Here is a 26,635-nt window from a genome sequence, read left to right on the forward strand (position 1 = left end):
GCTGGGTCAAGTGTGGCTACAAGGAAAGGTGCCAGCCCCTCCTGGAGGGCACCCATAGCGTCCAGGCTAAAAATCAGACCTGGGTTTCAATTTGTCCTCCTGAGTTCCCATCTGTCCTCACTCTCAATCAAACCCAGCTTTCTTTTCTGACGGCCAGTACAGTGACTGACCTATAGTGACTTCAAGCCAAACCTCAGATCCAGAAGCAGCAGCCTTGCTGTCTTCTACCAGTTTCCATGATTGTGTCATTCTAAATAATCCCTGTAATAGATCCTTTATTCTGTACCATTCATGACGTTTCTGCTTCTCTGGTCAAAGCCCAACCGATTCAGGAAGGACTAGAAGTCAGGATCCGTGTGGACAATCCATCCACCATGAAACCGCAGCTCCCAGCTCCTCGGATTTGGAACCCCATGGTCCCCTTCAGCAGTCTTCTGCTGGGTTCTGAGAGCCCCTGGAATGCTCCACCTCTACAGCTACTGGCGCACATTCCTGTTCTTCGTGTCTTCTTACTCCCTTTCCCTCCCTGCACCTGCTCCTGGACCTCATCTAGTCAATCAGCTCTCGACTGCTCTCTTTCTTTTATCTCAGTCCCTCGGCTTCCTTCTGGTTTCCCCTTTTCACTGCTTCGATTCTTTTTTTTATGTTTTTAAGATTTTATTTATCTATTCTAGAGAGAATGAGTGTCAGAAAGAGAGCATAAGGAGGGAGAGGGAGAGGGAGAAGCAGAGTCCCCACCGAGCAGGGAGCCCAAAGCAGGGCTCCATCCCAGGACCCTGGGATTATGACCTGAGCCGAAGGCGGGTGCTTAACCTACTAAGCCACCCAGGCATCTCTCACTGCTCCATTCTACACCACATAGAACCACCTGAACCACTTTCTTGCCAGCAGCTTCAGTGCTATTAAGAAAAATTATCCAAACATAAAGCAAGACAATGACTGCCTGTCCTTTCAGTGTTTAGCACCGTTTAACAGGCTCACTTAAGATTATTTAGTTATCAGGATCCCTGGGTGGCTCAGTGGTTGAATATCTGCCTTTGGGTCAGGGGGTTATCCTGGAGTCCCAGGATCAAGTCTCACATCGGGCTCCTTGCATGGAGCCTGCTTCTCCCTCTACCTATGTTTCTCTCTCTCTCTGTCCCTCATGAATAAATAAATAAAATCTTTTTAAAATATAAATTTAAAAAAATAAAATAAAATATAAATTAAATATTTTATTTACTTATTTGAGAGAGAGAGAGAGAGAGAGCACGCACACACACACACACACACACACACACACATGCATAAGTGTGGGGGGAGGACTGAGCAGGGAGCTGGATGCAGGGCTCCATCCCAGGACGCTGGGATCATGACCTGAGCCGAAGGCAGATGCTTAACCAGTTGAGCCACCCAGGTGTCCCTAGAGTGGTATTTTTTTCAAGGTGGCCAAAATTTGAGCCCATTTGTCAGCTGAGGGGAAGCTGGAGTCAGTAAAAAGGTGAAGATCTAGGAACGAGACCTAGTTGATGAAGCTCCTGCAGAGCAACCATCATTAGCCTCGCCCATACCTGGCTGTGCTGGACCCTGTTGGAGGAAAATGACATCACAGAATAGCCTGGTACAAATGGCTGCATGCACATAGGGTTGGTGGTTTGTAGAGCTCCAAAGGGACAGGGGTGCAGGTACTGTCAAAGTATAATTTTTGGGGTGCCTGGATGGCTCAGTCAGTTGAGCCACCGACTATTGATTTTAGCTCAGGTCATGGTCTCAGCATTGTGAGATTGAGCCCCACATTGCTCTCCACACCCAGCTTGGAGTCTGCTTGAGATTCTCTCTCCCTCTCCCTCTGCCCCTCCACCAAAATGAATAAAATCTTTTTAAAAAGTAGAATTTTCAAAAGTCTGAAATTGTGATTCTACCCCATAGCAGGGAGCCTGCTTCTCCCTCTCCCTCTGTCTGCCACTCCCTCTGCTTATACTCTCTGTCAAATAAATAAATAAAATCTTGTTTTTAAAAAACATGAGAAACAGAGAAAGAGAGAGAGAGAGGCAGAGACACAGGCAGAGGGAGAAGTAGGTTCCATGCAGGGAGCCTGACCAGGACTGGATCCCAGGACTCTAGGATCACACCCTGGGCCAAAGGCAGATGCTCAACCACTGAGCCACACAGGCGTCCCATATATAAATAAAATCTTTAAAAAAACATGTGATTCTGATACAAATATGAAATGAACATGTGTTAAAGATTCATTAATTAATGAGTGAACCAGTAAGCTTTACTATCTTACAATGTTCCAAGAACATTGTGAAATCAGGCATTTATAGGCAAAAAAAGGAATGTTGGAATACATTTGCTAAATTAGATATAACTGGCGTGCTGGAGGAGTAGAAGGAAGAATAGGACTAGAGCAGCAAGGGCCCAGGGAGGCTGGACAGGGAGACAGGGTCCACACTACAAGGGCCTTGGTGATATTAGGAATCAGAGTTTTGTCCTTAGAACAGCAGGAAGCTGCTAGAATGGGAATGGGGTCATCAGATTTGGGTTTGGAAAATTCCTCGGGTGGTTGTGTAAAGAATGAGTTGGAGGGGAACATGAGTGGATGTACAAAGGGGTCGCTCGTTGGGACCAAGATGCAAGTATTGCTGGGTGCCCTGGTTAAATGCATCTTCAAGGGTACCTGGGTGGCTCATTGGTTGAGGATCTGCCTTTGGCTCAGGGTGTGATCCCAGGGTCCTGGGATCGAGTTCCTCCTCTGGCTCCCTGCATGCAGCCTGCTTCTCCCTCTGTCTATGTCTCTGCCTCTCTCTGTGTGTCTCTCATGAATAATAAATAAACTATTTTTAAAAAATTAAAAAAATAAATGCATCTTCATCTCACACCATTCATTCCTATACACTTTTGTCCTTCCTCTGTTCCTACTTAGTGGTCTCACGCCTACCCCAGTGCTTATTTTAGTGTACTATTGCTGTGTTTCATTAGTGTGAACACTTCTCAATGGCAGTCTCCTTCATTCTTCTCCCTTCCTCACCCCCCAGTGTCTTCAGCTTGATGATTGATGCATAGTAGTTTATCAAATAAATGTAGACCTGAAGAGTATCTTCCCCCAGTTTTCACTCCAGGGTCGGAGAGAGGCTGTACCTCCTGCCTCCGCCTCTCCATGCCCCATTCATTCCCACCTACTCCATATTCTGCCCCCAACACCCCACTGAAACTTCTCTTGCTAAGATCACCACAACCTCTTGGTGGCCAAACACAATGGACAACTTGGGACGTCTGGGTCGCTCAGCTGGGTAAGTGTCTGCTCAGGTCATGATCCCAAGGTCCTGGGATGGAGCCCTGCATCAGGCTCCCTGCTCAGCAGGGAGTCTGCTGGCCCCTCTCCCTCTGCTTGTGCTCCCCTTGCTTGTGCTTCCTTGCTCTCTGTTAAAAATGGACTTTTGTTCTTTCCTTAGCTTGAACTCTGCCCGTCAGTTTCTTTTAACAGCTCCCTTCCTTGTGAAACTTTCTCCACCCTAGTTTCCATAGCCCCACTGTCTTCTGCTAGGTTAGCCCTCACATTGTTTCTTCTCAAGATTCCTTAAGGGCTCTAGTGCCTCCATCTCGCCCTCACATATCAGTGTGCCCAGAGATCCACCGTCAGCCTTTTTCTTCTTTTCTTTTCTTCTCTTCCTGACTGATTAATTCATACACACTTACGATTCCAATTATGACCTCAGATGCTGAAGGTATCTATCTATAGGTATCTAATATCTATCCACATACCTACCCCCAAAACTTTCTTCTTAGCCCCAGACATGTGTTTTCCAATATACTAGATATCGGTACCTGAATGTACAATGAGTACCTCAGACTCAAATATGTACTCATTCTCTCTTTGGAATCTACCGACACACCTGATCCCTCCCCTTCACTCCATGGCTCTGTAAACAGAGTCATCCTAAATCATTCCTCCTTTCTTTATCTCCTACATCCTGTCGAATCACAGGTTTGCACCCTCTTCTCCAGTACCTCCTCCCTGCCAACGTCAGTTCAGGTGCCTGTTTGCTCTCTCCTCCTACATGATCTCTCCGGCTCAGGCCTCTGCCCCTCCAATCAGTCTTCTGTATCACTATCAAAGGAATTTGTCTAAGCCTCTGACTGCATCACTCCCTGGATTAGTCATCACTTGGTAAAATCCAAACTCCCCAATCACCTGGCCTTTATCTTCAGCCCATCCCCCCATCTTCCTGGCTGCACCCCGTGATAAGCTCTCTGCAACTTCTTCCAGGTTCCCAGACTTGTCACACAGCTTTCCCATCTTTCACCCTTTGTGTAAACTGTTCCCTCTGTTCCACATGTCCTTTCACCCTTTGTGTAAACTGTTCCCTCTGTTCCACATGTCCTTTCACCCTTTGTGTAAACTGTTCCCTCTGTTCCACATGTCCTTTCCCCACTTGCTGGCCTAGCAAATTCCCAGGGGCCTCCAGCACCATTGGAGCAGCCCCTTCTCTGCAAAGCCCTCTCTGCTCTGCTAGCACCCTTACATTTCTACACCACACCCCTTATCTTTACTGCAGTCAGCTCAACCTGCCCGAGTTCTGGGCTGTGAGTTCCCTGAGCAGATTGACCCTGTCTGGTCCCTCTGAAGATCCCCAGTGCCCAGCACTGCAGATAATCAGGTAAACAGTGATTAGAAAAGCCAATGATTGAGGAAAAAGAAACCCTCCTTCGTCAAGAAATTCACTGTTGGGTAAATAAAACTAAAGCATAAATAAAAATGGGAAAAGAATATATAGCTATGTACAGGTAAATGGAAAGTAATAAAAGGCCCTTAGACTAAGACCAGAACTTACTGACAAGACAAGATTCATGAGTCTATTGCCAAGAGATGGATAATTCATTAAATGATATTGGGAAAATGGGTTACTTTTTTAGTGTATTACTTTAAATCCTGACTTCATGCCATGTCCCAGGATTAAGCCCATATGAATTAAAGAGTTACTGCAAATAGAATATCATTTTTAAGAACTAGAAGAAAATTTTTTCAAATAGTTATGTGCTTTTTGGATGAGAAATCTCTTCCAAAGCATAATGTTCATGAAAGAAAAAAAAAACCTCAAAAAAACCTACAAAAGATGTGACCATGGGGATCCCTGGGTAGCTCAGTGGTTTGGTGCCTGCCTTCGGCCCAGGTCGTGATCCTGGAGTCCCAGATCAAGTCCCGCATCGGGCTTCCTGCATGAAGCCTGCTTCTCCTCTGTCTTTGTTTCTGTGTCTCTCATGAATAAAAAAATAAAATCTTAAAAAAAAAGGTTGTGACCATATGAAAATGTAAATTTTCTATAAATCCAAAAATAAAATTACAAGTCAAACAACAAACTGGGAAAAATACTTATCTATAATATGACAAAATATAATCACATAACTACTTATAAAAATTAATTTTTTAAAAACCAGTAAGATTTCGGGCACCTAGTGCCTCAGTCAGTTAAGCGTCTTCCTTGGCTAGGGTCGTGATGCCTGGGTCCTGGGATCAAGCCTCCATCAATCTCCCTGCTCCGCGGGGACTCTGCTTCTCTCTCTCCCTCTGCACCTTCTCCCACTCCCACTCTCACCTCTCCCTCTCTCTCATATAAATAAATAAATAAATAAATAAATAAATAAATAAATAAAATCTTTAAAAAATCTTTAAAAAAAGAAGAAACCCATAATCACCTGTAACCCACATGTATTTATTTTTGTAGGGTATTTGTTTATATTCAAATTTAGAATGTTATAGAATATTTATTTTTAAGAAAATTTGGATTACACGCTATATAGTTTAATATGTTGATTATTTAGTTAACATAAATATTTTTATGTTATTAATTATTCTTTAAAAACTCAATTTTTAAAAATTATCACATAGCATTTCATTATATGGATATCTTATAATTAAGCAATAATTTCCTTATCCTTGAACATTTAGTTTCTTCTATATTCTATTATATGAGATGTCTAGGTAAATGTATTTGCATATAAACCTTTACTTAGGGGTGCCAGGATGGCTCAGTCGGTTAAGCATCTGACTTTGGCTCAGGTCATGATCTCATGGTCCTAAGATCAAGTCCCACATTGGGCTCCCTGGTCAGTGGAGAGTCTGCTGCTCGCTCGGCCTCTGCCTCTGCCTCTCTAGGCCCCGCTCGTGCTCTCTCTCTTTCTTTCCCTCTCAAATACATAAATAAAATCTTTAAAAAAAAAAAAACAAACCGGGATCCCTGGGTGGCGCAGCGGTTTGGCGCTTGCCTTTGGCCCAGGGCGCGATCCTGGAGACCCGGGATCGAATCCCACGTCGGGCTCCCAGTGCATGGAGCCTGCTTCTCCCTCTGCCTGTGTCTCTGCCTCTCTCTCTCTCTCACTGTGTGACTATCATAAATAAATAAAAATTAAAAAAAAAAAAAAAAACAAACCCTTTACTTTTATCTCTTTTTTCTTTAGGGGATGGATTCTTGAAAGGAAATTAATAGGTAAAAGGATGTGAGCATTTTTTTTTTAAGTTTATTTACTTTTTTTCAGTAATCTCTATATCCATCATGGGATTCAAACTCATGACCCCGAGATCAAGAGTTACATGCTCACAGCCAGGCACCCCAGGATGTGAGCATTTTTAGCTTTTTGTTTGTTAGTTATGCTTTGCTCTTCTGAAAGTGATTTTGTTTAAGCCTCCCCTTGCTTGTCATGAGTGTGTGGCTCTTGGACCCATGTTTCCATTGACTATCATCATTTTGTAAATCTTTGTCAATGTGATAGGAAAAAAAAATCTGACCATTGTTTTAACTTGTATGTCCTTGAGGGATGCCTGGGTGGCTCAGCGGTTGAGCGCCTGCCTTCAGCTCACAGTGTGATCCCGGAGTCCCAGGATCAAGTCCCACACTGGGCTCCTTGCACAGAGCCTGCTTCTCCTCTGCCTGTGTGTGCGTGTGTGTGTCTGTGTCTCTCATGAATAAATAAATAAAATCTTTAAAATAATAATAGTAATAATTTGTATGTCCTTGATAATTACTGATGTTAATTTTTTTATTAACCATTACACTTTCTTTTCTTTAAATTATGTGTAGGTGTCCTTTGCTTTACTTTCTATTGAAATCTTAATTTTTAAAAATATTTTATTTATTTATTTTATTTTTTAAATATTTTTAAGATTTTATTTATTTATTCATAAGAGACACAGAGAGAGAGGCAGATACAGGCAGAGGGAGGAGCAGGCTCCATGCAGGGAGCCCGATATGGGACTCGATCCGGGGATCCGGGATCATGACCTGAGCCGAAGGCAGATGCTTAACCGCTGAGCCACCCAGGCATCCCAAATATTTTATTTATTGATATGACAGAGAGAGCATAAGCACAAGAAGGGGAGCAGCAGGCAGAGGGAGAGGAAGAAGCAGACTCCTTGCTGAGCCGGGAGCCCAATGCAGAGTTCAATTCCAGGACCCTGAGACCCTGACCTGAGCCAAAGGCAGATGCTTAACCAGCTGAGCCACCCAGGTGCCCCGATTATGGTTTTCTTCTTTATGCTTCTAGTTATTCTTCCAAGCAGGTATAATCTTTATAATTACAAATCAACTTTAGGGTTTTTTGGACACATGTAGGTTTGAGGGGAACCTGAAGTCCATGTAGAGATGAGATCCATCAGGTAAAGCTGACCGCCCTGCAAGTGTTTGCAGATGATGCTATGTTCACCTCTAGCCTTCCTATCCAGTGGAGATTTATAACTTAACCAGCCTCAGAAAACTGTGCTTCTGGGACACCTGGGTGGCTCCGTCAGTTAACCATCTGCTCTTGCTCAGGTCCTAGGTCCTGGGATGGAGCAGGGCTCCCAGCTTCACTTCATAGCGAATCTACTTCCTGCTCTCCTTCTGCCCCACCCCCTGCTCCAGCACATTCTCTCTGTCTCACACACGCTCTCTCTAAAAGAAAGAAAGAAAGAAAGAAAGAAAGAAAGAAAGAAAGAAAGAAAGAAAGAAAGAAAGAAAGAGAAAGGAAACTGTGCTTCCACCAACCAGGATCTTGGGCAGAGCTAGCTTTTGGGGAAGTGGTAGCTTTCCACCCACTGCCTCCACTTTTGGGAAACTACCTGACTACCCTCCAGGTATTTATAAAATAGAGGCAATAATGCTTACATTCATTTCAAAGAACAAAGGTCCTCTGTAAAGATGAGCACCCAATTACAAGCTCCTTTTGGAATCAATTGGAAGTTATTAAGTGCCGGAGTTTATCTGATACACAAACATTTCTGTCTGTTTTCGTGACTAAGACATACACTTTAGGGCTGACAACAGCATTTGATGAATTCATGCATATATGCTAGTTATGATTTCACAAATCATTTTTTAATATTTTAATTTTAATTAATTAATTAATTTTTTATTTATTCATGAGAGACACAGAGAGGGAGAGAGAGAGAGAGGCAGAGACATAGGCAGAGGGAGAAGCAGGCTCCATGTAGGGAGCCCGACATGGGACTTGATCCTGGGTCTCCAGTATCATACCCTGGGCTGAAGGTGGTGCTAAACCGCTGAGCCACTCCGGCTGCCCTGATTTCACAAATTATTGAAATTTATTGTAGCTTAAGGTCCAATTTGTTACCATTTGTTAAAACTGGACTTGCATGAGAAATTAAAATATAGGGACACCTGGGTGGCTCAGCCGTTGAGCATCTGCCTTTGGCTCAGGTCGTATGTGTGCTGCCGAAGCAACACTTGGCTCAGGTCATGATCTAGGGGTCCTGGGATCGTCCTGCATGGGGCTCCCTGCAGGGAGCCTGCCTCTCCCTCTGCCTATGTCTCTGTCTTTCTCTTTGCATCTCTTATGAATAAATAAAATATTTTTAAACAAGATTTTTATTTATTTATTTATTTATTTATTTATTTATTTATGAAAGACATACACAGAGAGAGAGAGAGAGAGAAATTGGAGCAGAGACACAGGCAGAGGGAGAAGCAGGCTCTATGCAGGGAGGGAGCCCGATGTAGGACTTGATCCCGGGACTCCAGGATCATGCCCTGAGCCAATGGCAGGCACTAAACCGCTGATCCACCCAAGGATTCCCCCAAATAAATAAAATATTTTTTAAAATTAAAATATAACAATAACGATGCTTAATTTTTAGCCAGAGTGCTCTCTTAGCTAAATACTTTCTTGTGGGATGCCTGGGTGGCTCAGTGGTTGAACGTCTGCCTTTGGCTAAGGGCGTGATCCCAGAGTCCCAGAATCGAGTCCTACATCAGGCTCCCTGCAACGGAGCCTGCTTCTCCCTCTGCCTGTGTCTCTGCTCTCTCTCTCTCTCTCTCTCTCTCTCTAATGAATAAATAAATAAAAATTTAAAAATAAATAAATAAATACTTTCTTGTTGGTCTGCCATAAATGGGTTCAAATAATAATTATTTTCCTTGGTGTTCAGAAGATCAATATTCAGACCTTATTTTGGAGCCTAAAGAAAAGCAATTACCATCCCTGAAAGATTCTTTTGGAGATTAGTTTATGGACTCTTTAGATCCCAGTCTCATGATGGATTTGGGCACCATGATGTATCTTTCTTCTGGAAAGCTCAGTGCTGTGCCCTAGTTTTATTGTCTGCTGTTAATGTGTAGCTGCTAAAAAAAAAAATATGTAGCTCCTTATTTTTTAATTTCATATATGTTTCCAATCTCTCCCAACTGAGCTGGAGGTTCTTGAGAACAGGACTTATATCTTTTACTTCCTAGACAGAAATAATGCTTACCATGGAATTTCATAACCTAAATTAAGTGCTTAGTAAATATGTATTAAGTAAACAAGTCACAAATTAATCCCTTAGTCAGCCCTGTGCTTCAGTGGAGTGATCTGACAGGTACCAAAGGCCCCTGCTGCCCAAAACACCTCCTCAAAACCTCAAAACCAGCTTCAGTGCCTAAGAATCCCACCATCACTTGCCTTTTTTGGATAAAACACTGTCTCCGAGAGCCCTGTATTAAAATGAAAATATCTAACCTGGATGGTATCCATCACTAGTATATTGTCTGTATAGTTTCCCAGCAGGGAGCTTGGGCCTAGGATTGAGTCCAGGGAAGAGGCCTGAGAACCTACAGTACCATTTTGGCGTGTGAATTAGGTGGAGCAGCTCAAGGACACCAGTGAGAGATGAGGGAGGGAGCATAGAGCAGAGGTTCACTGGGCTGGGACTCTCTGGGGTGAGGCAGGGAATGCCCAACTGGTCTGTAGTGTGTCTCCACACAACCAGAACTGATCTGTAGTAGAAAGGCTTCAATGAGAACCAAAGTGGGGCAACAGAGGAGAAAGAATTTCTGGCAAAACCAGAAGGTTTTATTTACTCAAGTTTCCATCTGAAATTACCCTCAAAAATGATGGGAGGAGGGATCCCTGGGTGGCGCAGCGGTTTAGCGCCTGCCTTTGGCCCAGGGCGCGATCCTGGAGACCCAGGATCGAATCCCACGTCGGGCTCCCGGTGCATGGAGCCTGCTTCTCCCTCTGCCTGTGTCTCTGCCTCTCTCTCTCTCTCTGTGACTATCATAAATAAATAAAAAAAAAAAAAATGATGGGAGGAGGGGTGCCTGGATGGCGCAGTCAGTCACGCCTCTGTTTCTCCGTTTCAGCTGAGATTCTGATCTCAGGGTTGGGAGATGGAGTTCCGTGTCAGGCTCTGTGCTCAGGACAGAGACTGGATGGGTTTCTCTCCCCTCCCCCCCCTTCTCTCTCTCTCTCTCTCAAATGAATGAATGAATGAATGAATGATAGGAGGATGGGTCAATGTGGTATGGCTCTTGACCTACAACCAATATGGCTTCTAAATTCTGAGCAATCTTTACGTAAGCATACCTACACCCATACACAACATACCTACACTTCAGTGCTTCCACGTATATAAATCCAGGGTTTGTGTTTTTTTTTTTTTTTTCCTATGAATTGTTTACTAGGAGTTAGAAGTAGACAGCATCCCAAAGTGAGCAAGGGATCATGGATACAGGGCAGGGTCCCCTCTCCTCTACCAACCCCCAGGCGGAAGCAGACAGGGAAGGTTCCTATGGTTACAAGGGCTTGGCTCCTTTATTGCTTTCATTCTTCTGGGCGTTTTTATAAGAAGAAAGCAAAGTACAAATAGTTTATAACCCTTTGGCTAGAAAATATGATATTCCATTTCAAAAAATGAAGGCCCCTATAAAGGTGAGCACCTGACTACAAGCTTCTTTGGAAATCACTCAGACATGATTAAGTACTAGAGTTTATCTGCTACACAAATAAATATTTCTCTAGGTTTATGACTCTTAAGACATAACCCTTAGGGTTGATAGCACTGAAACTGTGTGGTGTGGAGAAAGAGAATAGCTTTTGGAGTTGTACAGCCACGGGGTTAAGCCTTAGCACCACCGTTCACTAATCCATCTTTCAGCCCATCTTGGGTGTTACCTCGCTGTGCTTAACCAGTAGTCTCATCTGTAAAATGGAAATAGGAGATAGAGTCTCTGTAAAGATTAAATAAGATAATGTGAAAAAGGCACATTGTGAGTGCTTACCAAATACTTGTTTTCCCTTCTTTTCCTTTCTAAATGGTTGGCTGAACAAAATAACTGGTGAGGAAGATCTCTAATCAGTAGCCAAATAAGGTTCTGAAAACCCTCGAGGGTAAGAAGAATCTAAAAAATAAGCTGTAAGAAAGAAAGCAATCTGTTTCATTAACACTTATAATAATTTAGAACCGGAGAGTAGTCAGACCAATCCTGACTGAGCCCTGAGTTCTCTGTATGGGTATCTGTCTCACTTCTGAAGCTACAAACTCCTGAGGGAATGCATGAGGACCTAGAACCCTAAAAGCTCTGTCTTGTTAAACCTGAATCTCCACGAACTAGTGAGGAGCCTCCTAGTTTGATTGCTGATTAAAGCTGACTCATTTTATCTCCCCTCTCTCCCAGTTGGTTCCAAAATACAGTTCTCCTTGGATAATATTGGAATCCCTTAAGGCTTACTTACAGGCCAGCTTTCAAATTTTTTCCCTCATTTGATGCCCGATAACATGCATCAAATAAATTTACCTATGCTTTTCAACAGGTGATTTCTATAGGAGTGAGCCAGCTTGGGCCATGTATAAGTCAAGCTATGCCTGTGTTCTCTATACTCCTATAATCCCACTGGTTAGTTATTACCATTCAGTGGGTCCACTGCTTTGTCCTACAAAGGCTTTTGCACCCAAGGATAGAAGCAAAGTGTGATGTTCCCCATGTTGAGATGGCTTAGTAACTCTTCACTGGTCTGAGATATTCTTTTTTTTTTTTTTTTTAAGATTTTATTTATTGGGACACCTGGGTGGTTCAGTGGTTGAACATCTACCTTTGGCTCAGGGCATGATCTCAGAGTTCTGGGATCGAGTCCTGCAGTGGGCTTCCTGCTTGGAGCTTGCTTCTCCCTCTGCCTGTGTCTCTGCCTCTCTCTCTCTCTCTCTCTCTCTCTCTCTCTCTGTGTGTGTGTGTGTGTCATGAATAAATAAATAAAATCTGGTTTTTTAAAAAAAGATTGATTGATTTATTTATACATGAGAGACAGAGAGAGAGAGAGAGAGGCAGAGACACAGGCAGAGGGAGAAGCAGACTCCCTGCAGGGAGCCTGATGCGGGACTCGATTCCAGGACCCCAGGATCATGACTTGAGCCAAAGGCAGACACTCAACCACTAAGCCACGCAGGCATTCCTGGTCTGAGATATTCTATGAGCTATTCGGTTTTTTTTTTTTTAAGGTTTTATTTATTTCTTCATGAGAAACACACAGAGAGAGAGAGAGACAGAGAGAGAGAGGCAGAGGCACAGGAGAAGCAGGCCCCATGCGGGAAGCCTGATGTGGGACTCGATCCTGGGTCTCCGGGATCCCAAGGCAGGTGCCAAACCGCTGAGCCACCCAGGGATCCCCCTTTATGAGCTATTTGTAGCATTTAGATCCACGTGCTATTTTTCCTGGACTTTTTCTTTTTCTTTTCTCTCTCTCTCTCTCCCCCCAACCCCTCTCTTTTTCCTGGCTATCGTTTTGACCTAATAAACCCTGCATGGAAATGGAAATGTGGTCATTGGTTCACAGACTTCACTACAGGCTTCTAGAAGTGCCTTTTTTTTTTTTTTTTTTTTTTTTTTACAAATAGGGAACCAACAAAGATATGACATATCCTCCTTCCTCCCTCCCCTGCTCACATTCCTTTATTTATTCTTTCACTTCCTTTCTACAATTCATGGCCATAATTCTCCCTCTAATGCACTCAGTCCTCAATGACTGCTAATCCTTAGCACTATGATGGGGGACAGCCTAGAACTCCCAGGATCATTATCAAACTGGGTACATTCTGAGTCAGTACTGTACACAGTGATGTGTGTTATATATGGTTCAGCTGGGCCATGACACTTGATAACTCACTTATCCTGAGTAGGAGTGCCAATAAAATTATGTTTATGGTATTTAGTTCTTCTTATCATACACCTTCATTTTCTAGGGACATCTTAGGAAGCCCTATGGGGACATACAGAAAATTCCAGAAAGAAAAGCCACATAAGTGTGTATTTTTCCTTTGTTGTTTTTTTCTCGTGCCTTGCAAGCTGCCAATGTGTTCCTTCTCAACCAGCAATATGAGAACCCAGGTGGCAGTCCTGTTTGATCCTGTCCAGTTACCAGGAAAGGGAACTTCCTCAGAATTGCGAGTGTGTATTTGGTTGCTTCGGAGATGTTATTAAACTTGAAATAAGCTCTCAGGTTCGTCAGGGCTGTTGCACACACTGTAAATGACCCATCATAAAGATCCCACCCCTCTCTGATCCTGATAAAGCATAAGGCAAGGGTAAAGGTCCATCTCTGTTTGCCACACTCTAGTTCCTTCTGTCTAGGCCAAAACACAATTTCCGGAACCAACCAGCTCCAGGAGCAGTGTCAGTGTTGAATGGTTAAGTCATCCATAAAGTAAATGTTCGATACTTATTAATGATCATGACTCAATCATTCAGGTGGTTATTAAGCTAACACCGGTCACCCCACCACCCCTACCTCACCATATCCTCCCCGAGAGAGCATTTCCACCCCTCCCTACAAAGATTGCCACCACCCACCACTACATTCTGCAGGGCAAGACAGTCATCCTGAAGTCCCTCGACCTTTGTATTAATATTCAAAATCTGCACATCAGGCTGCTTTCCCATCTCTCTCCAAGAGCCTGTCAGGCTAGTCAGACCATGCTTTATATCCTATTTGCCTGGGTCACCGCCAGAAGAACAAGCCTTCTAGGTCACCCAACATCACATTGGCCATTCATCCCAGTACCTGTGAGCTCATCACCTAGTCTTAACCAGTTCCTCTCCGTCCTCCCCCAAACTCTCCCACTGCACTCTCACTGACTCTTTCTCTGCCACCATCAAACATCCTGGTAGCCTCCTCTTCTCTGAACATCCCTTCCACCTCCCAGCAGTGAGTGACCTTGGCTTCCCTCTCAGATGAAAGAAATTGCTTTTACTTTTCCCCTCAGGGAAAAGGCCTCAGGGCCAGGGGGTGTCCTAGGTGTTCTACTTGTCATTTCCAAACTATTTCTTTACTTTCGTCCTTCTAAACATCCAGCTCCTTCAAATCCCCTGCTGTCACCCCTGATCCTTTCAGCTTCTCACTTATGAGCTGCGTTGTCGCTGTTCTTCACCCTGTCTGACAGATATTCCTGTCTCATCTTTACTTCTGATTAAAAAGTAAAGCCCTGCTTAGGTGCCATGACCCAGTATCATCATCACACTTCTGCAAACACCCTCCACACTAATCTCATCTTTCTCTTGTCCATCCTGGAATATTCCATTCTGTTGACCCCAACTCCCTGGTTCTCAGAGCTTGTACTCAAGCACCTGGTTATTGCTAGAGGAAATTGCACAACACAACTGATGGATTTCACTTTGAATTGTGACTTTAAACCTCAAAGGAACTCTTGCACTGCCAAGCAAATACTATCATATTTTCTAGGAGAGTTCACTGTCCCACTCTAAAATGGCATTCTCAGGGGTGCTTGAATTGCTCAGTCTGGACAATTTGTGACTCTTAATCTTGAATCTGCGGGTTCAAGCCCCACATTGGTGTAGAGATTAGTAAAATAAATAAATAAATAAATTTGTCAGAGATTGTACTTTAAGAAATTATTTTATTTATTTATTTATTATTTATATATTTATATATTATATATTTATATATTTATTTATTATTTATTTATTTATTTATTTATTTATGATAGTCACAGAGAGAGAGAGAGAGAGAGGCAGAGACACAGGCAGAGGGAGAAGCAGGCTCCATGCACTGGGAGCCCGATGTGGGATTCGATCCTGGGTCTCCAGGATCGCGCCCTGAGCCAAAGGCAGGCGCCAAACCGCTGCGCCACCCAGGGATCCCAAGAAATTATTTTAATCATCTTTTTTTTTTTAAAGTTTTATTTACTCAGGTAATCTCTACACCTAACATGGGGCTCAAACTCACAACTCTGAGATCAAGAGGATATGAATCCTCCTCTGACTGAGGCAGTCAGGCACCCTAAAATTTTTTTTTAAATAAAATGACATCCTCACTTTTCCCCCTCAATATCCTCCACATTAAAAGCTTTAAAGAAAGATAGAATGTTTTTTTGTTTTGAAAGATTGAATGTTAACATAGCTGCAAAGCATCTCCCCCAGAATGTTTGTCATAACTCTGATTTTTTTTTTCATAACTCTAATGGTTTTAACATGTCCACAAATTCTTTTATATTCCTCCATGCGGAAGGTGGTGCTTAATTTCCCTCCCCTTGAATGTGGGCTAGACACAGTGACTGGCTCCAAATGAATGGAGTGGAAGGGGAAACATGTCAATTCTACAGTGGGGAAACCCAGCAGACACTTACCTTATAAGTGATTCAAATGATGGAGGTAATAAAGCATAGAAGTAACAAACCAGGTTAATATTGTCTATCCTGGAGATGATTTAATGAGGGGGGCTTTACACCTCTGTAACATTCTTCCCCAAAACCATGACTTCCTTCTTCTCATGAGAAAATATCAGACAAACCCCAACTGAGGGATATTGCACAAAACTGTACTATACCCAAGAGTACTGACAATAGACTTCTTAAAAATGATTTTATGTATTTACTTTGAGAGAGAGAATGGGGGTAAGAGAAGAGGCAGAAAGAGAATCTTGGGCAGGCTCCTCACTGAGAGTGGGGTTGATACATGCGGAGCTCGATATGGGGTTTGATCTCACCACCTTGGGATCATGACCCTGAGATCATGACCTGAGCTGAAACCAAGAGTCAGAAGCTTGGTGAGTGAGCCACCCAGGTGCCCCTGACTAGTAGTACTTTTTAAAAAGTGTCAAGGTCCTGAGAGAAAGGGAAAGACTGAGAAGTGGTCACAGAGACTAAGGACATAGGATGATTAAATGCAATATGGGATCTTAGATCAGAACCTGGAATGGTAAAAGAATATTAGTGGAAAAACTGGGAAATCCTGAATAAAGTCTATAGCTTAGCTAATAATATTATACCAACGTTTAGTTCTTTTTTTTTTTTTTTTTTTTTTTTTTTTTTTTAGATTTTTATTTATGATAGTCACACACACAGAGAGAGAGAGGCAGAGACACAGGCAGAGGGAGAAGCAGGCTCCATGCACCGGGAGCCCGATGTGGGACTCGATCCCGGGTCTCCAGGATCGCGCCCTGGGCCAAAGGCAGGCGCCAAACCGCTGCGCCACCCAGGGATCCCCAACGTTTAGTTCTTATGCACCTGTAAGATGTTGACACTAGGGGGAACTGGGTACGGGGCACTGGGGACTCTGTACCATATCTTCAACTCTTCTGTAAATCTAAAATTATATCAAAATAAAAATTTAAACTAGGGCAGCCCTGGTGGTGCAGTGGTTTAGTGCAGCCTGCAGCCCGGGGTGTGATCCTGGAGACCCGGGATCGAGTCCCACGTCAGGCTCCCTCCCTGCATGGAGCCTGCTTCTCCCTCTGCCTGTGTCTCTGCCTCTCCCGGTATGTGTGTGTGTCTCATGAATAAATAAATAAAAATCTTTAAAATAAAATAAAATAAAATAAATAAAATTTAAACTAATAACTTTCACATTCATCTCAAACCCTTCTTTCTTTTTTTTTTTTTTTTTAATATTTTATTCATTTATTCATGAGAGACACAGAGAGAAAGGCAGAGACACAGGCAGAGAGAGGAGAAGCAGGCTCCATGCAGGGAGCCCGATGTGGGACTCAATCCCAGGACTCCAGGATCATGCCCTGAGCCAAAGGCAGACGCTCAACCACTGAGCCACCCAGGCGTCCCTAAACCCTTCTTTCATCTAGTGACCTTGCCTCATACATCCGTGATAAATTAGAAGTGTGGGACTGGAACTTTCCTTCTCCCATGACTTACATTAGCTGGTGTACCTGCATCTGCCTCCATCCTTCTGGTAGAAGAGCAAAGCTGTCTCTGCTCTTCACCAGATCCCATTCTCTCTCCCCTTTCCCCCTTTCTTAAGGATGCCCCTCCTCAGCTACTCCTTTTCTGTCAGCGACCCCCTCCCTCCTGGGTCACTCCCATCTCCCGTGTACACGTGCTGTGCTATCTCTCAGATTAAGAAGACCCTTCCCTGCGTCTTTGTCTCCCACTGTGCTACCCCATTTTCTTTGTCCCCTTGGAAAACATTTTGCAAGACTTCTCTGCATGTGTTCTCTTCTTGATCTCTACTTCCTGTGAGTTTCTCTCCATGAGCACTGTGATTCCACCAAAATTACCAAAATCCAGTGGACTGTTCTATGTCATCTTATCAACTTCTCAGTGGCACTCAGTACAGTTAACCATTAACTGTATTTTGAAAACCCTTTTCTCTTGGCTTCTGTGACACTCCTTCTAGCTTATTCCTACTTCATTGACCACTGCCCCTCAATATTCTTTCCTGATTCCTACTCTTCAGCTCAACTTCTAAATATGGGATACCTTAGGGTTCCTTTCTGAACTCCTTTTTTTTCTTTTTTTTTTTTAATTTTTATTTATTTATGATAGTCACAGAGAGAGAAAGAGAGAGAGGTAGAGACACAGGCAGAGGGAGAAGCAGGCTCCATGCACCGGGAGCCCGATGTGGGATTCGATCCTGGGTCTCCAGGATCGCGCCCTGGGCCAAAGGCAGGCGCCAAACCGCTGCGCCACCCAGGGATCCCTGAACTCCTTTTTTTTCTATCCACATTCTCTGCCTACTTACTTCATATACTCCCTTAGCTTTAGATACTATCTTTATACAGATGACTCTGTATGAATTTAGACTCACATATGCCACATTCCACTTGACATCTCTGCTTGGATGACTAATGGACCACTCAGACATGTGCCCCCCACTCCCTTTCTCCCCCAGTTCTCGCCTTATTAGCAAATGGCACCATTATCCCCTCAGCTGCTGAAGCTAAGAATCTCAGAGTGATCTTTGATTCCTCACTTACCCTCATATCCCAGATTGGAATTAGTAAATCCTATCTGCTCTAACTCCAAAACTGCATCTCTTATGTATGGGTACTTCTCTCCATCTTCACTGCCACTGCTCTTGTCTAGGTTAACATAATTTCTCACCAAGATTAATACAATGGCTTCTAAGTTCTTCCTTCTTATACTCTGCACACTTACAATGCATTCTCTAAAAAGCATTCAGAAGTGATCTTTCTACAGTATAACTCATGTCTGTCCCCTGCTTCTATCCCTACAATACAATTAAATCTTTACCATTCCTCAAGGCTTTGCATGAGCTGACTCCTGGCCTCAAGCCCTTCCTCTCTCATTTACAAAATTCTAGTCCCTTTGACCTCGTTTCTGTTCTTCCAGCATACCTTTTGTGTAGTCCACTTTTTCTATCTTATAGCAATACTGAGTTAGATAAAATATGTTGTTGAAATCAAGGTATGGTATTATTTAAGGCCATAGCTCTTTTTTTTTTAAAGATTTTATTTATTTATTCATGAGAGACACAGATTGAGAGAGGCACAGACACAGACAGAGGGAGAAGCAGGCTCCAAGCAGGCAGCCCGACACTGGACTTGATCCTGGGCCCCCAGGATCACACCCTGGGCTGAAGGCAGCGCTAAACCACTGAGCCACCCAAGCTGCCCCAAGGCCATAACTTTTAATCAGAAGTGATACTGCCTTGCCCAAAGCTCTGGAAATGTATAGACACCTCTTTTGAGTTGTTTAAACGACTGAGTAGATTGAGTGGAGGCTAATCTCCTTGAAATATTTTGAGGAATATCCTATCCAAAATTCCAGTGTAGTGCCCCATGATAAGACACCTAGTCTGAAGCATTCTTTTGTCCATAGAAGACTTATAACAGTAATGTTTATAGCAACTTTATTCGTAATAGCACCATACTGAAACATCCCACCTCTCCATCCATAGAATAGATTAAATAAGTTGTGGCATATCCATACAGTTCTAAACTTCTCAGCAATTAAAGAGAATTGTCAACACATGCAACATGATGAATCTCAAAAATGTTATGCTGAGGGACACCTGGATGGCTCAGTGGTTGAGCTTCTGCCTTTGGCTCGGGTCCCAATCCCGGGATCTGGGATCCAGTCCCACATGGGCTCCTTGCAGGGAGCTTGCTTATTCCTCTGCCTGTGTCTCTGCCTCTTTCCCATTCTGTGTCTCTCATGAATAAATAAATAAAATCTTTTTTAAAAATGTTATGCCGAGCAAAAGAAGCTTTATACAAAAAAACTACATATGGGTTGATTCCATTTATATGACAATTATAGTGGGACCAACTCATAAATTCCAGGTTCTAGTACAAAATGAAAATGTAGATTTCTTGTTAGAATACTGAGAATTTCAAGACTGTTACAGCTTGTATTATACCAAGTGTGTACCCTTCGAAGCATGGGGTCCTGTGTGAATGTATGGGTTGCATGCCCATGAAGTTTGTCAAGGACTGGAGTAGGCAAATTTATGTATGCTGGAAAACAAATGAAAATTGGAATTGCATCTTGAGGGAGTAGGGACTGACTAGAAAAGAAAAAATAAAACTTTTTGGAAATGATGGTTATATTTATCTTTTTTTTAAGTAGGTCCACATCCAGTGTGGAGCCCAGTGGAGGGTTTGGACTCACAACCCTGAGATGATGACCTGAGCTAAGTAAGATCAAGAGTTGAGTGCTTAACTGACTGAGCACCCGAGGTGCCCCAGTTACATTTGTCTTGACAAAAGTCTGTATCACAAGTATATATATTTGTCAAACTCATTTAACTTTGCACTTAAATTTTTTTTCTTCTTGTTGTTTTACCGAAAAAAAAAATTCCAAGCTAACATTGATCTTCAATTAATGGTACACATACTGAAGTAGTTAGAGAAAAATGTGTATGAAGTCTTCAGTTAACTTGGAAATGCATCAAAGTAATGATGGGAAGATAGATGGATATGTATGTGATAAATCAAGTATGGTGAAAAATTAATGGTATAATTTTAGTTTGGCTATTTCAATACTCTTCTCTCAATTATTGAGAGGAGTTGAGGATCCCTGGGTGGCTCAGCGATTTAGCGCCTGCCTTTGGCCCAAGGCATGATCCTGAGATCCTAGAATCCAGTCCCACATCGGGCTCCCTAAAAAAAATTGAGAGAAGTAGACACAAAGTCAGAAGGAATAGACAACATCTGAAAAATACCGTCAACGAACTTGAACACTCCTTCCAACAAAGTTTTTTTTTTTTTTTTAAAGATTTTATTTATTCATGAGAGACACAGAGTGAGAGAGGCAGAGACACAGGCAGGGGGGAAAAGCAGGCTCCATGCAGGGAGTCCAACGCAGGACTCAATCCTGGGGCCCCAGGATCACACCCTGGGCTGAAGGTGGCACTAAACCTCTGAGCCACCAGGGCTGCCCACAAAGTTCTTTTTAAGAGCACATAGAACATTCACCAAAATAGACCATATGCTGGGTTTTGAAACAAGTCTTGATAAATTTAGGATTGAAATAACCCAGAATTTATTCTTTGAACCCACTGAAATTAAATTAGAAATCAATAACAAAAAGGTATCTAGGAAATCTTTAAATATTTGGAAATTAAACAACACACTGCTAAATAATCTATAAGCTGATAAAAAATCTTAAGGGAAACTAGAAAATTTTTAATTGAATGGTAATTATAACAGAACATAATGTGTGGGAGTATAACACAACAAAATGTGTGAGCTGCAGCTAAAGCTATGCTTAGAAGGGATATTATAGGTTTAAATGCTATGTTATAAGAGAAGAAAAGTCTAAAATCACTGATCTAAGCTTTCATATTAGGAAGTTAGAAAAAGGAGAGCAAATTAAATCCAAAATAAGTAGAAGAAAGGAAATCATAAAAAGAAGAGAGAATACCAATGAAACAAAACAGACAGCAATAAAAACAAAATTTGGCTTTTTGAAAAAAGCAATACAATTAATAAATAGCTAAATTGGTAATTTTATTTTTCTTAACTTTTAAACAAGATTTTATTTATTTGACAGAGAAAGAGAGAGAGCACAAGCAGGTGGTGTGGCAGAGGGAGAGGGAGAAGCAAGTTCCCCTCTGAGCAGGGAACCCCATGCAGGGCTTGATCTCAGGATGCCGGGATCATGACCCAGCTAAAGGCAGACATTCAACTGACTGAGCCACCCAGGCGCCCCTAGATTGTAATTTTAAAGAGAGACAAATTACCCACAACAGGGATAAATGAAAGACGTCTCTACATATTCTACAAATATTAAAAAGATATAAGGAGAGGGCACCTGGGTGGCTCAGTGGTTGAGCATCTGCCTTTGACTCAGGTTGTGATCCCAGGGTTCTGGAATCAAGTCCCACATTGGGCTCCCCACAGGGAGCCTGCTTCTCTTTCTGCCTAGGTCTCTGCCTCTCTCCCTGTCTCTCATGAATAAATAAAATCTTTTTTAAAAAAAAGATATAAGGAAATATTATAAATAACTTTATGCCAATAAATGGGATAACTTAGATGAAAAGGATAAAAATTTCTGAAAAGACACAAATATTAAAACAGACACACAAAAATTAGAAAATCTGAATTGCCTTCCATTTATTAAAACACTGAATTTGTCATTAATTTTTTTTTTTTTTTGTCATTAAAATTTTTGCTACAAAGAATCTCCAGGGGGATCCCTGGGTGGCTCAGTGGTTTAGTGCCTGCCTTCGGCCCAGGGCATGATCCTGGAGTCCCAGGATCAAGTCCCACATCAGGCTTCCTGCATGGAGCCTGTTTCTCCCTCTGCCTGTGTCTCTGCCTCTCTCTCTCTCTCTCTCTCTCTCTCTCTCTTTCTCTCTGTGTCTCTCATGAATACATAGACTCTTGGAGAAAAAAAAAAAAAAAAAAAAGAACCTCCAGGCCCAGATGGCTTTACTGGTGAATACTAACAAACATTCAAGAAAGAAATATGTAAAATCTATAAAAACGCTTTCAGAAATTAGAGGAGGAAAGAATACTTTCCAACTCATTTTAAGAGGTCAGTGTTGGGATACCTGGCTGGCTCAGTTGGTAGAGCCTGTAACTCTTGATTTCAGAATTGTGAGTTTGAGATGCACATTGGATGTGGAGATTACTTAAAAATAAAGTATTTAAAGGGCACCTGGGTAGCTTAGTAGTTATGCATCCCATTCTTGATTTAGAATCCAGCCATGATCTCAGGGTTATGAGATCATATAAGCCCTGCATCAGGATCTGCACTTAGCAGGGAGTCTGCTTGAGATTCTCTCTCCCTCTGCCCCTCCTCCTACTTGTGTGCAGACTCTCTGTCTCAAATAAAGAAATCTTTTTAAAAAGTAAAAAATAAAAAAAAATATTTTTTAAAAAAGAAGCCAACATTAACCAAAGTGACAGGAAAACTTCATCCTTGATGAACATTATTACAAAATTCTTCTTTTTTTTTTTAAGATTTTACTTATTTATTCATGAGAGACACAGAGAGAGAGAGAGAGAGGCAGAGGGAGAAGCAGGCTCCATGCAAGGAGCCCAATGTGGGACTCGATCCCGGGTCTCCAGGATCACACCCTGGGCTGCAGGCGGCACCAAACTGCTGCACCACCAGGGCTGCCCTACAAAACTCTTTAACAAAACATTAGCAAATAGAATTCTAATTTATAACAAAAATAGTACATTATGATCAGGTGAGGTTTATCCCAGGAATGCTGAGTTAGATTAACATTCAAAAATCAATGTAATTAAAAAAAATAAATGTTGGATGGAGCTACAGTGTAGCTACAGCGAAATTAGCTAGTCAGAGAAACACAAATATCATACGATTTCACTCATATGTGGAATTTAGGAAACGAAACAGAAGAACATGTGGAAAGGGGTAAAAATGAGGAGAGACAGGGACACAAACCATAAGAGACTCAACGATAGAGAACAGAGTTGATGGAGGGAGGTGGGTGGGCAGAGGATGGGCTAAATGGGTGGTGGGTATTAAGGAGGGCACTTGTGATGAGCACTGGGTATTACATGTAAGTGATGAATCACCAAATTCTACTCCTGAAACCATTATTAAGTATAATGTTAACTAACTAGAATTTAAATAAAAATTTGGAAGAAAAAATTTTTTAAAGCAATGTAATTTGCCAAATAATAGAAAACAGAAGAAAAATCAAAGGATTATGTCAACAGAGGTAGAAAAACCATTTGACAAAATTTAACCCCCCCACACAAAAATATGGGATGCCTGGCTGGCTCAGTTGGTGGAATGTGCAATTCTTGATCTCAGGGTCATGAGTTCAGGGTCCCTATTGGGCATAAGGATTACTTAAAAATAAAATCTTTTAAAAATTTTAACACCTATTTATGATATTCCCAGGAAACTAGAATGTTTTAAAAATGTTTTCTTTTTTTTTTTTAATTTTTATTTATTATTTATGATAGTCACAGAGAGAGAGAGAGAGAGAGGGGCAGAGACACAGGCAGAGGGAGAAGCAAGCTCCATGCACCGGGAGCCCGACGTGGGATTCGATCCCGGGTCTCCAGGATCGCGCCCTGGGCCAAAGGCAGGCGCCAAACCGCTGCGCCACCCAGGGATCCCTAAAAATGTTTTTCAACCTTAAAAAGGGTATCCATAACAAAGAACCTGCAGCTAATATAATACTTATATTTTTAAAGATTTATTTATTTATTTGAGAGAGAGCACAAGCTCAAGAGCAGGTGCACAGGAGCTGGAGGCAGAAGGAGAGGGAGAGAGAATCTCAAGCAGACTCTTCACTGAGAGCAGAGCCCAATCTTATGACACTGAGATCACAACCTGAGCCAAAACCAAGAGTTGGATGCTCAACCAACTGTACCACCCAGGCACCCCAATATAGTACTTCATAGTAAACAATTGAATGCTTTCTCTCTAGGATCAGGAATAAGGCAAGAATAAATAAATAAATAAAATCTTAAAAAATTAAAAGCTAAAACTATGAAAGTTCTAGAAGAAAATGATGATAAGACAACAAAGAGTGAGATGATTTCCACATAAATAATATGGGAAGATGTGGGTAAGGGACCTTCAGAAGAGAGAAATAATTATCTTCTACACGGGGATATGAGCTGATACCATGTGAAAGGGGAGAAAAAGCAGCTAAACAAAGTGGTTGTGTCTAGTGGAACAAGAATCAGGATGGGAAAGGGAGTGCCTATTTTTTATTTTAAATTTTGTACTACTGGGCAGCCCAGGTGGCTCAGTGGTTTAGCGCTGTCTCTCAAATAAAATCTTAAAAAAAATTTTGTAGTACTATTTGATTTTTTTAAAGATTTTATTCATGTTATGATCATGCCCTGAGCCAAAGGCAGATGGTCAACCACTGAGCCACCCAGGCATCCCTATTTGACTCTTATACTATGTACATGCATTTCTTTGATAAAAGTAAAAATCCACTCTATTATTTTTAATTATAATAGATATCACCTAATAAGCATCTCTATATTAATGTACTGAACAGTGTACTAAGTACTTATTATATAGCGCTTTATATTTTATAAAAGAATTTCAAGGGTCCAAAGATATGAAAAAGGTTTTTTTTTAAATTTATTTATTTATGATAGTCACACAGAGAGAGAGAGAGAGAGAGAGGCAGAGAAACAGGCAGAGGGAGAAGCAGGCTCCATGCACCGGGAGCCCGATATGGGATTCGATCCCGGGTCTCCAGGATCGCGCCCTGAGCCAAAGGCAGGCGCCAAACCGCTGTGCCACCCAGGGATCCCTGAAAAAGGGTTTTTTTCATGGTTAGGAGTTAGAAGTTTTGCTTTGGAGATAAAGTTCATTTTTTTAATGACAGATAAAATGACGATAAAAATCATACAATATATTAAGGTGGGATCTAAATATACAAATGCAAACTTGTTTTATAAAGCTAAACCAGAATAATAGTAATATCCCTCATTTAACAAAGAGTAAATCCTATGAAACCTGATTCTTTAGGATATGTGAGTAGAATTAACGAATAGTAGCATAAATATCAAACCATTAACAATGATTATCTAGGAGAAAAAAGGATTTGCTGGGTAGTGGTCAAGAAGAACTTTCATTCTTCATTCTTTTTATCTTTCCTTAAAGATTTTATTTTTTTAGTCCCTACACCCAACCTGGGGCTGGAATTTACAATTCCCAGATCAAGAGTTGCATGTTCTACCAATTGAGCCAGGCAGGTGCCCCTCATTCTTCATTCTATTTACTTTTGTTTTTTACTAATATATTACTCATGAAATAACAAAAAAATTAAGAGAAGCAGGTGAGGGGCAGAGGGAGAGGGAGAGAGAGAGAGAATCTTAAGCAGCTTGCACATCTAATGCAAGCCAGAAGCCAGACTCAGTCTCACAACCTTAAGATCATGACCTGATCTGAAATCAAGAGTCTGACACCTAACCAACTGAGCCACCCAAGAACTCCAAAATAACAAAAATTTTAAGAACTAGCAATCCTTTATATTAAATGTTTTTTTTTTAATTTATGATAGTCACAGAGAGAGAGAGAGAGAGAGAGAGAGAGAGAGAGGCAGAGACCCAGGCAGAGGGAGAAGCAGGCTCCATGCACCGGGAGCCCAACGTGGGATTCGATCCCAGGTCTCCAGGATTGCGCCCTGGGCCAAAGGCAGGCGCCAAACCGCTGTGCCACCCAGGGATCCCATATTAAATGTTTACACATACTTTCCCTTAGCCATCTGCAAGAATAACATTTATCCTATTTAAGGTTTCATTAAATTCACATAAATATGTGCACATATACACATTCTAAAATCTATGTGAAGAAACTACTGTAGGATACGAACTAGGCAATTTTCTCAAAGAAAAATAGGTAGTAGGTAGGTAACTAGGCAATTTTTAAAAATTTTCGAGTTGTTTTTTTAAGGAACATGATTATTTTCTCCAATGCTGATAGTATTTAATATGATATAGTTTTACTTTATTTTTTAAAAAATATTTTATTTGTTCATGAGAGACACACACAGATAGAGGCAGAGACACAAGCAGAGGGAGAAGCAGGCTCCATGCAGGGAGCTTGCTGTGGGACTCCATCCCGGGTCTCCAGGATCAGGCCCTGGGTTGAAGGCAGCGCTAAACCGCTAAACCACCCAGGCTGCCTGACATAGTTTTACTTTAAAAGTATCCTTGAGGGGATCCCTGGGTGGCTTAGCGGTTT

At 42.0% G+C, this 26,635-nt stretch overlaps 1 long non-coding RNA gene across 1 annotated transcript in view; it reads left to right on the plus strand.

Annotated features, from left to right (window-relative positions):
* Positions 1-20,336, plus strand: part of LOC129511698 (uncharacterized) — a 164,119-nt gene extending 143,783 nt beyond the window's left edge. Inside the window, exon 4 of the long non-coding RNA XR_008664881.1 lies at positions 20,063-20,336. This is a non-coding gene — a long non-coding RNA (uncharacterized LOC129511698). The remainder of the gene's footprint in view (positions 1-20,062) is intronic.
* Positions 20,337-26,635: the final 6,299 nt, after the last annotated feature.

This window comes from Nyctereutes procyonoides, unplaced genomic scaffold, assembly GCF_905146905.1.
Source record: "Nyctereutes procyonoides isolate TBG_1078 unplaced genomic scaffold, NYPRO_anot_genome, whole genome shotgun sequence".
Classification (NCBI taxonomy): Eukaryota; Metazoa; Chordata; class Mammalia; order Carnivora; family Canidae; genus Nyctereutes; species Nyctereutes procyonoides.